At 42.1% G+C, this 14,996-nt stretch overlaps 1 protein-coding gene across 24 annotated transcripts in view; it reads left to right on the plus strand.

Moving 5' to 3' along the window:
• Positions 1–14,996, plus strand: part of NRXN1 (neurexin 1) — a 1,214,702-nt gene that overhangs the window by 54,131 nt on the left and 1,145,575 nt on the right. The window lies entirely within an intron of this gene.

A 14,996-nucleotide genomic window follows, 5' to 3' on the forward strand; every position in this document is an offset into this window, starting at 1 on the left:
GACAGAGAGTCTAGCTGTGGTCAAAGAAACCAGTATGTGGTATGTGGGGCATCAAAGGATGAGATGTCTTGAATTTTAATGACTGCTTGTACTGGGGAGAGAAATTTCTGTTATGTTGTTGTAATAAACCAGCCCCAAGAAGGGGTAGTACTGAGACAAGAAAGCCTGAAGTGAAGTTATTGGGTCATGTGAAAGGAGAAACTGAGGCAGATGTACCTGTCATGTTGTAGCCTGATGCAGAAGGGTGCCCCACCAGACTGCTCAATGACAGACATACTGATTTAATTAAAAAGACGTATTCTGCAGGAGATCCATAATCATTATTACATATAATATAGTAGAACCTAGAAGTCTCATTTGGGACCTAATTGTGCTTGATTCTGTACTAATACAAAGTAAAAGACTGTTCCTGCCTCAAATTGTTGACATTCAAAGTAGGTTTCTCTTAAAGCTGATTTGATATTTACCCTATTCTCCAAAAAACTGAAATTCAGAAATTTGGGCTAGGAAACCTCCAGGTGTTTTTTCAGCTTAATCCATACTCTTCCCTCAGAATTTGGACTCTTTTCTTTCTGCAGTAACACAAGATGAAATGTTTTACCATTTCATTTTTATTCTTCCCATAGATTGTCTCACAAATGATTGATAGTTTTCATTGTAATAAACATTCTCAAAACAAACAAATTTTGATATGTGAAAAAGGTTTTTCCACATCCCAGTAACAGTATTTTTGATTTGGTTATCCTTAGTCAGAAGCAGGTATATTTCTTGCTTTTACTAGCTTGTATTCTTCTATCACATTTATTAAGGATCTTGGAGCTCAGCAGCTCGCATCCAGCTATGTCTTAGTACCGATATGTACTACCTATAAATAATTAAATACTGTAAGTATCCAGAAAATCCCTTTGTCTATGCAGAAGGCCATATCCAAATTCTCTTTTTTGTTGCTGCTGTTGCTTTTTCTCCCACCCAAAATGGGCAAAAAGAACACTGAACTACTAACCACACTGACTTTCTGTATATGTATCCCTGTTAATCATCCACCTTTCGGGGGAATGTGCAACTTTGGTTTTGTGCCTTTTTTTTTTTTTTAACTTTTTTGTGGTTGATTTTGCCTTCTGATGCCATACCAATGTCTGTCAAGGAATCACCTTCATACAAATTAACTGCCAGTCATACTCTTATTTAATCAATGTTTTGACACTAGTTGCAGTTTTAATGACTTATTCAGACAAATAGTCTGCTTTTTAAGAAGCCAAGGAATATATTTTTGAATGTTCTCCTTTACTCCAGTGTAAAGGAATCTTTTATTTTTATCATGTGTGCCATGCAATTCAATAGAAAATTGTACCTGTGAGAAGCTGTTGCACAGAGGGGTAAAGATGGTGTTTGCATCACTATGCATTTTTGCTATAATCTAGTGAAATGGCCTTAACAACTGGGAAGTTTCATGTCCCACAAAATTTCAAAAATAACTCTGTGACTAATTCATTGGGGGGTTAATTTTCATATTTTGGTCCATATAGAATGTGAATTCAGTGATCTGGGATAAAAGGGATGGAAAGAGGTATGATAAGAGACTGTCTCGTCCATCTCTTTGAGATTTTCACAGTAACACATGAGCTGGAAATAGTCCAAAACTTGTTCCACTTCCTGGCCAGCATTCTGAAATATAGGTCACCAGAGTGCAGAAATATATTTTGATGCCTTATGCAGGCTTGTAATATATAAATTCTTTGTAACAATTCTGATAGTGAGAGATCTGAGAAATCTTTCCATACCAACAGTGAATACTGTTCATTTCTTCAAAATTTGAAATGCTTCTTACTGAAAAATAAAACAGAATTAGTATTTAAAAATTAACAATAATACAACAGGGGATTTATGGTTGTATGGATTTGATAATGTATGTTTCTAGAGTTTCTAAATGGAGAGTATTTCAAATCACTAGAATTTTATTTTTAAAGTTGACAGTTGGACATGATTTTTTTATATATACAAAAGGCACTGGTACTCATCCCAAAACATTATAGGTATTACAGTCTCTCTAAAATTGGACAAAAAAGTTGTGTTCAGCTGACTTAGGAAAAATTTACAAACCCATAATTGCTAGGCAATAAAAGTGTGAACATCCTATTTCTATAAATTAATCAAGGCAGAGTATTAAATTCACTACAACACTGTATACTTTTTATGATCAGCTGAATATTTAGTACAATGTCTTATAATGGTGATAAAGAAACAACTTTGTGACAATGAAATTGCTCCATTCAAATGTCACATTTTTATTCTCTTTTCTGTGCATTTGAACAGTTTTGATTAAATTAATGTTGACAAATCTCTAGTCCAAGTAAATTATGTTACAAATGTTCAGTGTTATAAATTTAGGTGCAATTTTAAATATTACTGTACAACCATGAATACTATTAATAGGCACTTTTGTTCTCTGATCTTGAATGTTTTTCTCTGTAGACAATATACTCTACTATGCTTGGTATTCATGTTTTAGTTCTTCTCATAGGCATGAACATCCCATCCCATACTGTGTCACATAATGTGGTATCTTTCTATAAGTATGGTACACAGTTAAGAAGTGTTAAAAATATAGGCCAGACTCTATATCTCTCTGTAGGAAACTGCATTTTCTTACAGATAGACAGCAGTGCAGGAACAATTTTTATAATGGGGGTGCTGATGATGGAAACCATGTATTTGGTGTTTGTTATTACTATTTCAAGCCAGGGAGTGCGGCAGCACGTCCAGTATCCCTAGTTCCAGCACCACTGCAGATAGAAGATGGAGGTTTTTGGGGTTGAGTCTTTCATTTACACTGTTGTAAACCAATAAAAGTGAAGTAAAAGTGTTTTAATGGCCTGATCCAAAGTCCATTGAAGTTTCTGAAAAAACTCCAATGGACTTCAGTTGGCTTTGGATCAGGACCTCAGGGGGCAAAGAAGCAGGCCCTTTTTTTCTGCTTTGCAACTCTCCTCCCTCCCCCCTCCCCACCTCAGTTCTGATGTGAGGTTTTCTCTGGAATTTTCTTGGCATCTCCCTTTAGCTGAACACTGCCCTCACCTGGAGTGAGCAATGAGGCATAGTTACTTTTATTTGTGTGTAACTTGTCACAGCTGGGGATAGCTGGGTATAATGTTGGCACTGCCAAGCCCAAACACAAAATGAGAACACTGGGGGGTGCGGGGAAATAAATAACAAAAGCAAAAGGGAAGAGAAGTGGTGCGTAACAGAGTGAGCCAGAACAGATGTAGGGAATTGTTAATAGATATTCTGGCATCCAATTATTCAATCAACATTTAAAGGCTAATGAACAACTTTATTACAAATGGGAGGATTAAAAAAATTCCCCTCCATTTCTAAGGTAAATAAACATTCCTACTTACAGCCTTTGGCAGCAACAGACCCTTTTCTGCTCTGAGGGTGAAGAAGCATAAATGGCAAATAGAAATGAACATAACACAGTTTAGTTAATGCAATTACCTTGATGTCAACAGTATTACTCTTGGTTTCTCTCTAGTGTGTCAGAGAGAGCAGAATTTGGCCAAGAGAATTACCTCCAAAGGCAAATAACCAGCAAAACCAATCTATCTATAATGTCCCTCATTGCAATAGTAACTGAGAACCTCTGATGAGTTAAAATATTCTCTCTTTCTCTCTCTTCCATCCCTGTCACCCAGAAGCAAGTTTAGTCCATGGTTACAAGCTTCCTGTGTTGGTCTGAAGTTTCATTGTTTCAGTGCAAGGCAGCTTTCAGGGGCTGTCATGGCCTTGGAGGGAAAGGGGTCTCAGACAACCTGGACCAATTCCATTCAAAGCTTTGAAAGCCAGCACAGCTGCCCTATCCTCACCTCTGTTCAGTAGTGCTACAGTGCAGTGAGGGTAACTTGTGTTGCTGAGCAGCCAGGGTGCTGTGTTTTGAACAAGCTGGACCTTCCTCTGCACGTGTGGCTTAGGTTAACTGAATTGCAACAACACAGCCTAATTGTTATAAATGGGTGGATTCCAGGTCTGCATTCGACAGGATCAGAAAAAAATCTTCTAGCCAGCTATAGATGGCAGTGAGCATTATTTGCCTCTGCACCTATTTGGATGTCCAAGCATAATGTGGAACAGGGATCGGCAACCTTTGACATACGGCTCGCCAGGGTAAACACCCTGGCGGGCTGGGCCAGTTTGTTTACCTGCTGCATCCTCAGGTTCAGCCGATCGCGGCTCCCACTGGCCACGGTTCACCGCTCCAGGCCAATGGGGGCTGCGGGAAGCAGCGTGGGCTGAGGGATGTACTGGCCACCGCTTCCCGCAGCCCCCATTGGCCTGGAGCGGCGAACCGCGGCCAGTGGGAACCGCGAGCGGCTGAACCTGCAGACGCGGCAGATAAACAAACCGGCCTGGCCCACCAGGGTGCTTACCCTGGCGGGCTGCATGCCAAAGGCTGCCAATCCCTGGTCCTAGATATTGCCTGCTTTCTTTCACTAGCCAGGAAGGGCAGGGATAAGAGTCACAAGTGCTAGTCTTGAGTGCTCTCAAGGCTTCTACCTTTTTTTGTGTAAATGGTCCTGTTGCGGGACAATTATATCCTGTCACCCTGTAGGGTGTAATGGCCCTGCAGCCAAGTCCAAATAACCACTCTTCTTCTCAGGGCGGGGTGGCCCAATGGCCAGACTTAGTCTGATTGTCCTGGAGTTCAGGACAGTAAGGCTCAAGGGCAAAGTCTAAGTTGCTGCCTTTCTTCCCATGGCAGTATGACCTAATGGTCAGAGACAGTGGGGCTGTCCTTAGAGTCAGGGCAGCACAGACTAGTGGTCCAAGTCTCTGTGGTGTCCTCCGGGTCACAGCAGTATGGCCCAATGGCCAGAGTCAGAGAAACTGTCCTTAAATTCAGTGCAGCACAGCCTAGTGTCCAGGGTCAGTAGGACCACCCTTCAGCACCGAGCAGTATGGCCTAGCGGCCAGAGTCAATAGGACTTCCTATCAGCACCAGGCAGTATGGCCTAATGGCCAAAGGGGAGTGGGCCAGGGTTGGCAGTCAGGGTAGGGGAACCCAGACCCTCCCTACTTCTCTGGGTACCAACCCAGGGCCCTATCAGCGATGAGCATACCCGGCACTGGGTCAGTGGGGATCACACCAAAACATGCTGACTATTCCTGGTACACCTCTACCCCGATATAATGCGACCCGATATAACACGAATTCGGATATAACGTGGTAAAGCAGCGCTCTGGGGGGGCGGGGCTGCACACTCCGGTGGATCAAAGCAAGTTCAATATAACGCGGTTTCACCTATAATGTGGTAAGATTTTTTGGCTCCTGAGGACAGCGTTATATCGAGGTAGAGGTGTATCACAACCAGACCAATGTCTGGTTCCCTTGGGCTACTCCCTGTGACGGGTTGGATCACAGAAACCCCCTTGGGAGCTGCCACCCGATGTACCAAGACTACCCCTGCTCCTGTTTTCCCTGCCAGCTCAGGACTCCAGCACCCTGTCTTGCTGAGCCAGACACTCCCGTCTGCTTCAACACAGACCCAGGGTCTGAATCACTTGCCCCAAAGCTGCAAGTTTACCTGAAAACAGCTCACAGAAGTGTGCTTGTCTTTAGCACTCAGATGCCCAACTCCCAATGGGGTCTAAACCCAGATAAATCCGTTTTGCCCTGCATAAAGCTTATGCAGGGCAAACTCATAAATTGTTCGCCCTCTATAACACTGATAGAGAGATATGCACAGTTGTTTGCTCCCCCAGGTATTAATACATACTCTGAGTAAATTACTAAATAAAAAGTGATTTTATTAAATACAAAAAATAGGATTTAAGTGGTTCCAAGTAGTAACAGACAGAACAAAGTAAGTCACCAAGCAAAATAAAATAAAATGCGCAAATCTATGCCTAATCAAACTGAATACAGATAATCTCACCCTCAGAGATGCTTCAGTAAGTTTTTTCTCAGACTGGACACCTTCCAGGCCTGGGCACAATTCTTTCCCCTGGTACAGCTCTTGTTGCAGCTCAGGTGATAGCTAGGGGATTCTTCATGATGGCTCCTCTCTCCCCTTTGTTCTGTTCCACCCCTTTATATATCTTTTGCATAAGGCGGGAACCCTTTGTCCCTCCGGGTTTCCACCCCCCCTCACTGGAAAAGCACCAGGTTAAAGATGGATTCCAGTTCAGGTGACATGATCACATGTCACTGCAAGACTTCATTGCCCACTTGCCAGCACACACATATACAGGAAGACTAACAGGTAAACACAACCATCTGCAGACAATGGTTCTGGTTAATGGGAGTCATCAAGATTCCAAACCATCATTAATGGCCCACACTTTACATAATTACAATAGGCCCTCAGAGTTACATTTTATATTTCTAGTTTTAGATACAAGAGTGGTACATTTATACAAATCAGATGATCATACTCAGTAGATTATAAGCTTTGTAATGATACCTTACAAGAGACCTTTTGCATGAAGCATATCCCAGTTACGTTATATTCACTTATTACCATATTTTCTCTAAAACTATCCCAGTTACATTATATTGACTTATTATCAAGTTTTTATAAAACCATATAGACTGCACAACGTCACACTCCCTACCCTGTCTTTCTGCTCCATAGTCCACCCAACCTCTGGTTCTCCAAGGTACTCATCACATCTCAATGTGCCTGGTCTCTGCAGTCTGGGGAGCCAACAGTTTCTGGACAGGAGCCTGCAATGCACTTTCTCTCTCCTCCCCGGTCAGCCCAGACTGAGCTGGCTGCGCCCTCTCATACTGTGGTTCCAGTTGGAACATGCCCAGCAGGGAAGAGGGAGTGTGGCTTCCTCAATCCATAGCATGGGGTTAACACCTTCTGGCCCAGTGCGGAGCAGGTATACCCCATCACAGGTCCAAATTCTTAGGAATGAAATGATTGTGTGCCCTGCCCTGTGTTTGGTATCTTGCTTCTGGAGATTTATGAAGTGGTCTCAGCGGCAAATAATTTTCAAAGAAAGAAGGATAATTCTTCACAATGAGTGACTGTAAAAACAGCACACTGTCACATCACAGTCTCTCTGCATGCTTAGCATTCCAAAAAGTACAGAACTGCAAGTAAATCTAAATAAAACAGTGTGGTCTAAATTCTCAATTCTGAGCAAAAGAAACTCATTCCAAGGAGATTCTAGTGCAACCCACAGCTAAAATACAGATGCAAAAGTGTGGCCACCTTCTGGCCTGCTATTGGCAGATTCCTATAATATGTACTTATGCTGAGATGGAAACCTCAATTGATTCCCCTAGCCCTCCAATTCACATAGCTGGTGAAGAAGGAAGTTGGAGCTCCTCAGGTGGATATCTTAAATGGGAGAGCAAGTCATCTGCTTAGCCTTAGAGGATGGAGAACCTGTCCATTCCCCCTGGCTGCCTTTGTGGTATCTCACTTATGCAATAATAGCACCAAAGAAACACTTTTTCAGGTGCTTCCTGGACAGAGATAGCAAAAATCTGGCACATGCTGAAACATTCTCATTTTTATTTTTTTTCCGTCCAATAATTCTATGGCTACAAGCCTTCTATTACATAGTATATGAGCTCCATACACACAATACTGGCTTTGTCCTCACAATGCCCTTATGAGGTAGGGAAGTGTCATTCCTATTTTATGGATGTGAACTAAGATACAGAGAGATTAAGCCCATAGTCATAGTGGAAGACAGATCAAAGAAGTGAACTTAAATCTCCTGAGTGCGAGTACAGTATACTAGTACATTGTCTTTCTCTAGTTGGAAATTTACATGACTACAGCACTTTGCTTTTCTGCCAATATTTGGAGACAGCATCAGTAGAACTGGCCTGTGAGAGTAACACAACTAATTTCTCATCCATCAAGACCTTGTTCCCTGTGCCTCAAATTGACATATGACATGGCTCTTTGTTCCACCATGTGAACTAGAGTACATCTCCAAGATTCCATGGCTCAGGATCTTTTTTTAGACACAAATTAGTCTCTCTCTCTTCCTTTCTTCTTGTTTTTACAACGGCATAACTAAATTAAATTAATGTGGAACTCAGTGGAGTTTCTCCTAATTTACAGGGGAAGTGAGAAGAGAATCAGGCTCTTCAAATCTTCATAAGTGGAATTCTAGTTGGATTTTGGCCACAAGAGAATGAAACTTTTTTCTACAGAACAAGTTATGAAGACACTGCAAGTAAACATTGACAGAAAATAAAAATGTGCCAGTATAATGTGCAACCAGATGAATATATTGCAGACAGCCTCCCTTGTGAATACAGAAAACAATAACCTAAGCACTATGTCATTTATATTCACAGAAGTATTGATCACATATAATTTAACTTCAGTATGCAGCAAGTGTGTGCAAGTCATCATAATTTTTTTTTTTAATTCTGCTTTGAAGCATAGGCCACTGCCAGTGACAGGATATCAGAGTAGATGGGCCAGTGATCAGTTCTGGCATGTTCCCATGTTCTTTGCAATTATATTCAATTTACAGTTTCAAATGAAAAACAGTTTTGTGCAACACAGTGAATATTTAAGTTCTGTAATATTTTCAGTTTTAGGCTTCTCTCACTAGATCATTTTAAAACTCTGGAGAGACATTCAGATTTGTGGATTTCTTCTGAATGTTAATAAAATAACTGAAATGATGACAATAATAGATATTCTCAAGTTCTTAAATGAGATGTATTTGCATCCAGAATAAAAGTCTCTAAAACAAAAATAATTTGGTTTTAATTATTTTTATTACATTCTGAGTGGAAGCAAACAATTAAATTTAAAGTGTTCAGACTTGGGTCCATAACACTAGATACCTAAATAAATGACCTGAGTTTCACTGATGTGAGGACAATATCATCCAATGAAATCCACTACACTCTTATGACTGAAGTCCAGTGGAAATTACAGGTGCTCAGCACCACTTATTAGCAGAACCCTTTCATTTAGTTGTTTTAATTTAGATTTAGATGCCTAATCTTAGGCACACAAGTATGAAATATTTTGGCTGAAATATCCTTGCTACAAATTGTGATTTTATAACCACAATTTGCTATAAAAACTGAAACCAATGGGAGGAAAATGTGTTTAGTAAATATGCACAAAAATAACAAGACTAGCAGGGGACATCAACCCCTTACAAACTTAGGATCTAGATCCATATCTGGAGCTAAATTCTGAAGCTCAGGACACTCTCAGTTAAGGGTCTGAACCCATCTCTAACTATCCATTCAAATCTGCTAAACTTATGTGAAGTTTAGATCCAAATACAGAGACATTCAATTTTACATATGACACACTTTGCTTTAAAATGCAGACCATTTTCATTAGAAACACAAATCTAAAGCTGTTGTTTGAATGTACTAGAATCTTGCGACTAACTAATGATTGGATGAGACAATTTGTGTTACTTCATTTCCAATCCCAAGGCAGGTGAATTTAAAAATGCCCTGGTTTAATCACAATAGTCACGTGTAGAGCCTGATTCTGATTCTTCTTTCTATTACATCAGTGTAAATCAGGAGAAGTTTCCATTATATCTATGGAAATTAACCAGCATAAAACTGGTGTAAATGAAACTAGAAACAGATTGTTTATAACCAACAAAATATGATAATACAGAAACATTAAGCTGTGTACATTATTAAACAAAGTAACTGTATGCTCTTATTATTGAAAGCACTGTTCTATATTTTATATTCTTTCTATTCTACATGTTTTTTGTCATCCCCACTGATCACATATCTAAATTTAGATATAAAGTTCTTTGTGGCAGGTCCAGTTTTGATGTCATTTGCATCAGTTTTACACTGGGGTAAACCCATTAATGAACAAGAAATAACACTGTTTTCTTTTAGAGTGGTAGCCGTGTTAGTCTGTATCAGCAAAAACAACGAGGAGTCCTTGTGGCACCTTAGAGACTAACAAATTTATTTTGGCATAAACTTATGCCCAAATGATTCCTCGTTGCTTTTAATTTTTTTTTTTTTAATATTGGAAGAATGAAGACTTTAACAGGTTTATAGAAAAAATCAGTTTCAGTAAGGATATTTCTAAAATTCTTTGTGTAAATTTAAACTAAAGGGTTTTCTCTTTGCAAAGAGGAGAGGTAAAAGAAGTCAACTTTATTACTTTGTTTATAGCTATGATAATACATCCTAAGTCTTATTCTTCTTTGGAATGTCCTACATAAAAAACATTCCTCTGTTCTTTTACAGTCTTTTTCTATAACATGAATATCTTACAAAATTTGTTTTCTTGAGAATTTTTTGGAATTTCTGTGCTGCAAAAAAATGTTGTCGCTTTTAATTTTTCTCCTGAATGCATTTTTCCTGAAACCTCAACATTTTCCAGGGGATGGAAATTCCTCTTTCCAGCCAGCTCTAGTTTGAATATATATGTTTAAATAAATAATTCTGCTTCGTATTACCAGGGTCATGCTTTAATGACATTCTATTAAGGAACACTATCACAGTCATCAAGTATCATTTGTAAATCATTCAGGCCCAGAGTCGGATAAATGTATTCATATGCGCCTCATCTTCAATGGGCCCACTGGTGGAGTCAAGAACTATCCTACATGAGTAAGGATGTCAAAATCTACCTCACAGAAAGGTTCATTACTAATAGTAATGATCCCCTGGAAGCCGTAAACTTTAAATTTTGCCATCAAATTGAACTTGTTTTACTGAACTTTTGCAGTTAGGTCGCTTAGTATTTGACAGCATTGAACAGACAGTTCGTACAGTATTTATTCAGGAATATGCAGGTTAGTAAATTAATTGCTTATCGATGCATAATATATAAGTGTTAGTTAATTCTTAAAGTCTGTGGGTGGAATTTCAAAAGCTCCCATTGACTTTAATGGAAAATGTTAGCATCTCGTTGATTGTTTTTGATAATCCTATGCTACACATTTACTATCAGATATATAGTGCTATTAATGCACTTCCAGTCTACATTTGGACCTCAGCCTGGCCAGCAGATTTCTTTGCTCTTTCCCTTGCAATAGGATAATGGGACCCTAGGCTTCTACCTCAATCTACTCCTCTCACAGTAATTCTGAGGGCTTTGACTCACCTTTTGTCCCTGCTCATTTAACCACCCAGCTCCCAAGCACACACTGATAATACTGTTGTTTTTATAATCACTTACTGTTGATTGTTCCCTGGTCAAGATCTCATGTTTAAAAAGTGAAATTTGGTGTTAAGGGAAATTATTGTTTAATCCTGTTAAAAACGTGTATTTGTAACAACTCAGAAAATGGGTGCATTTCAAAAATTTTGCATATTTGACTACATTCAGTATAAAATGTCAGAATTCAACATATTAGAAGAATACAGGCTTGAAAAGTATCCAAGAGATTAGTGAACAAATGACAGATTTATGACATTGAGGAAACAACTAGGCTATCCAATTTACCAGAAATATTATACTACTTTTTATTGCTTTGTATTAGGAAGTATTAATTTAAAAATTCTTTGTTAATGCACATAACACATGTTGCTATTTTTCCATAGGAATTCGGAAGTAGAGCTCAAATATCTATTAGTTTCCATTATCAGCCATTCACTCGTACCCAGTGGCAGTCAATATACCCACGCAGTGTTTCCTTCACATTTTCCATTAACTGGTGTTTAGAAATCCTACACTGTCTCTCAGAATGACAGTCACTGAATCTTTCTCAATCATATTAAGGCAGAGTCTCTGTAATAGGTAGGAAGTCGCATAACAGCCTGTGTGTGATTCCTTTCTCATGTAATGCATTTTAAGACACCCAAGTTGCAAAGTATGAAGCTGTTTGCCCATCTTGCTCCTTTCCTTAAAGCAGGATTAACTTTTCCCTTGTCACATCCACTGCATGACATTTTCATTACTGTTACTTATTCTAATCTGATATTTAGGGCCCAATCCAAAACCCACTGAAACCAATGGAAAGGTTCTTAAAGCATAGTTCTTCCTTAACAGGTGCTGTGTAAGAATGTGACTTTTTTACTCAACACACTTGTGTGTACTCAGTCATATTTGCTTACGTTGATGATTAAACTGCTTGGTAACTGTTTGTCTGGGTATACCGCAAGAAGGACAGGAGACTTGTTATGGGTTTTAATCAGGCCACAACTTTATTATATAGATGTCTGGGACTACCCAGCAGATAAAGTGTACAGTGCACGCAAATCCATGCTTATTCAAATCAATTCTCTGGGGCTTCCACCAGCCCCCCTTTGTTTCCATCCACGTCCCCCAGCCGACCCATAGCTTGGACCTTACCATCCACCAGCCTCGCAAGAGGTTTAAGGAGGGCTATGAGAACGGGGAGGTGGGTTGGCTCCCTGCCGTACCAGTCATGGGACTCCCCGAACCCGCTCCCCCATTCTGTTTCTTTATCCAGTACCTCCTTTTAAGTCCTTTACCAGGCCATTTATCTGGTCACTGACTGCCCTCCCTATGGAGTATGTGACAGACCCAGACCAGTGGGGTACAGGAGTCTGGTAGAGGGCAAATATACTGGTCACTGGATGAGTAGTTTTCTGTTTCCTGAGTGACCAGAGAAGGGGCTGCACTAGAGTAATCAGGAACCTGCTAGAACCAGTTAAGGCAGGCAGGCTAATTAGGACACCTGGAGCCAATTAAGAAGAAGCTGCTAGAATCAATTAAGGCAGGCTAATCAGGGCACCTGGGTTTTAAAAGGAGCTCACTTTAGTTTGTGGTGTGAGTGTGAGGAGCTGGGAGCAAGAGGCGCAAGGAGCTGAGAGTGAGAGGGTGTGCTGCTGGAGGACTGAGGAGCACAAGCGTTATCAGACATCAGGAGGAAGGTCCTGTGGTGAGAATAAGGACGGTGTTTGGAGGAGGCCATGGGGAAGTAGCCCAGGGAGTTGCAGCTGTTACAGGAGGCACTATAGACAGCTGCAGTCCACAGGGTCCTGGGCTGGAACCCAGAGTAGAGGGCAGGCCTGGGTTCCCCCCAAACCTCCCAATTGACCTGGACTGTGGGTTCTTCCAGAGGGGAAGGTCTCTGGGCTGTTCCCCAACCCACATGGTGAATCTCTGAGGCAAGAAAATCCGCCAATAAGCGCAGGACCCACCAAGATAGAGGAGGAGCTTTGTCACACTGGTGTCAGGAGTGGGATCTTGGGGTGCACAGCGCGGCGGAAGAAGGAGGGTGATTTAAAACAAAACAAAACAAAAAAACAAAAAAAAAGGGAGAGGGTTTATTTTTTTTCACCACAATGGATGACGTAGTGCGGGCACTGATACAAGCTACGGCGGCCCAGCAGGAGGCTACCCGTGTCCAGGCAGCCGCCAAACAGGAAGCAGTGCGGCTGCAGCAAGAGACCAATCACCTGCTGATGGACCAGGCTGCTCAAGATCGAGCTATGTTGCGGGAACTGGTAAACCAGGTAAAGTCCCTTACAGAGCTGAATCGCGGCCATGATGGGACGCGGCTCATACGGGCCAGCCATTGGCTGCAGAAAATGACACGGGAGGATGATGTAGAGGCATACCTTCTGGCCTTTGAGAGGACAGCCCTATGGGAGGCCTGGCCTCGAGATCAGTGGTCTGGCATCCTTGCCCCATTCCTGTGTGGGGAGGCCCAGAAGGCCTACCATGATCTGCCTGAAAAGGCTGCGGCAGACTACCCCCAGCTGAAAGCAGAGATCCTCGCCAGATCTGGGATAACGACAGCAGTGTGGGCCCAGCAGTATCATGGTTGGAGGTACCAGGAAGACAAAACCCCGCGGTCCCAATTGTATGGCCTCATCCATCTCGCACGAAAGTGGTTGCAAACAGAGTCCCAGAGTCCGGAAGAGATACTAGCGGTTCTGGTCATCGACCAATACATGAGGGGACTACCACCAGACCTTCGTGCCTGGGTAAGCCAGAACGAACCCTCCACCTATGACGAGGTTGTCGCCCTGGTAGAGAGACGAAGGACAGCGAGGGAGCTGACCCGACCAGTTAAGGAAGAGGCACCCCGGGTTAAACTAGCAGCACCAAGCCCTAAAGTTCGGGTGACTGGGCCACCAGGAGGACCCAGGTGGAAAAAGAGAGAGGCTGAAGGCCCATCAGAGGCCACAAAGAGTCAGAGCACTGAGGGAGAAGAGGATCGTGATGTTAGACTGCCCAAACCAAGACCGGGGAACGCCTAGGGCTCCATACAGATGTTATGCCTGCGGGGAGTGGGGACAAATAGCTGCACAGTGTCCCAATGCTGAGGAGCCTATGCAGTGTAACCTGGGGAACTGGGCAGATCCATGCTCCCTAATCCACCTTGTGGGGGTCTCACTAACCCCACATATGTATACCAGACCAGTGAAACTAAATGGGGTAGGGACCATGGCACTGGTTGATTCAGGGAGTGCTATCACGCTTATCTCAGGGAAGCTCGTGAAGCATAGTCAGCTGCTACAGGCTAAACATACGGGGATAACATGTGTCCATGGGACAGTTAGTTACTACCCCACCATCCCAGTAAAAATCGAGATCCAAGGGAACACTACTGAGGTAGCAGCAGGTGTAGTCCTTAAACTCCCATACTCGGTGCTCATAGGGAGGGACTTCCCAGGGTTTGGAAACTTACTCCCAGTAGGGGGATTGGAGAAAGATGGGGACGCTAAAATTGGTGAGGCATCCATAGCAGACTGTCAACCCCCAGTCTTCTCTGAAATATCCCCAGATTTGTTCTCCACTGCCAGACAGGGTAGAAAGACAAAAAGGGAAAGAAGGGCAGCTAAGGCCTTGGGAACCCGAATACTGACCCAAAGCCAGAGGGTCGCTCTTGTAGGTAGGCGGACCCGTGCAGCTGAAAAGGAGGCCACGCAGGAGGGAGAAGCACCTGAGTCTGACCCCCACCCTAATGCTTCTGAACCAGTAGAGGCAACAGAGACTGGGCCCCTAGATCTTGGGCAGATTAGCCCCGGGAGAGGAAATTTTGGACAGGACCAGGCAGAAGACTCAAGGTATGACAACATTAGGAAGGAGGTGACT

This window comes from Emys orbicularis, chromosome 3 (genome assembly GCF_028017835.1).
Source record: "Emys orbicularis isolate rEmyOrb1 chromosome 3, rEmyOrb1.hap1, whole genome shotgun sequence".
In the NCBI taxonomy this organism is placed as follows: Eukaryota; Metazoa; Chordata; order Testudines; family Emydidae; genus Emys; species Emys orbicularis.